The sequence below is a fragment of the Aplysia californica genome, unplaced genomic scaffold (assembly GCF_000002075.1).
Source record: "Aplysia californica isolate F4 #8 unplaced genomic scaffold, AplCal3.0 scaffold00085, whole genome shotgun sequence".
Lineage (NCBI taxonomy): Eukaryota > Metazoa > Mollusca > Gastropoda > Aplysiida > Aplysiidae > Aplysia > Aplysia californica.
Window position 1 is genome coordinate 1,442,758 of NW_004797355.1, and position 1,095 is coordinate 1,443,852.

The window sequence follows — 1,095 nt, forward strand, 5'->3', positions numbered from 1 at the left end:
CCCCCCCAACATGTTTTTTTAAAAATTGACGGGCTTCCAACCCTGCTTGTCACGGCCAGACCGGGTTGAAAGGGATACACAGCACCCCAGCAGAACCCGAGATACTCGGTAAAAAATGCTCCCTACTCTTGGGAATCGAACTCCGGTTTCCAGCGTGCGACAGCACAGTGCCTAACCGCAAAACCACAGACGCTGGTCCTCCGAGACGACAAAGTGCCTCACCGCTACACCACAGACACCGGATAACCCAAGTTGATGAAGCAAGTGGCATAAGTAGCCTACATAGATCTATTATTATACTGGCCAATTGTAAATTGTACATATGTCGTAATAAAAGCAACTGAACTGCAACAGTCCAAACACAAGAGCTTGCATTTCGATAGCAATTCCGAACGCATGCATAGAAACCATGCAGAAAAACAATGAACCTACCAGTATGTACCGAGCCCCCCCCCCCCTCCCCACCCTCCCCACCTCAACCACTTCTTTCCTCATTTGCACAAGTCAACAAGCCCTCGCTTTAATCAATGAAATATCGAGGTTCTATTGAAACTGACTTTAACTGTATCTGCGACACGACACAGCAGGCTTATCAAATTCGATAGCTGTGAGCCCCTGCTCTATCGCCTTGCTCTGGGATAGCGGGAGAGAGAAGTGAGAAGCAATAATACTTTGTCTTGACAACTGAGGCGACCAGTGGCGTTCGGTGGAATTTCGCCACACTAGAATTACAAAGTTCTATCTGCTCAAAGTCAAGTTGTGAGAAATTCGACGTTCAAAAAGTTTGTGATTCACAAAATGTCAAACATTTACGAATGCAATTCTTTGAATAGAAAGTCTATATCTCTTGATAACGACTCCAAATAATCTTATGATTTTGATACAAGTAGAGCAGAGATAGAACATACAAATTTTGGTCTCTGACCTCATGTTCTTAGTAACTCAAAACGGCCAAAACTGTCAGATAGAACTTTGTAATTCTAAAATTTAAGGTAGCGATCTGTTGACCAAACACCTGACTACATCCACAGAGGAGGGTTTGGTTTCACTCTCGATCACAAGGACTGTATATTTTTACATCATATATATATATAT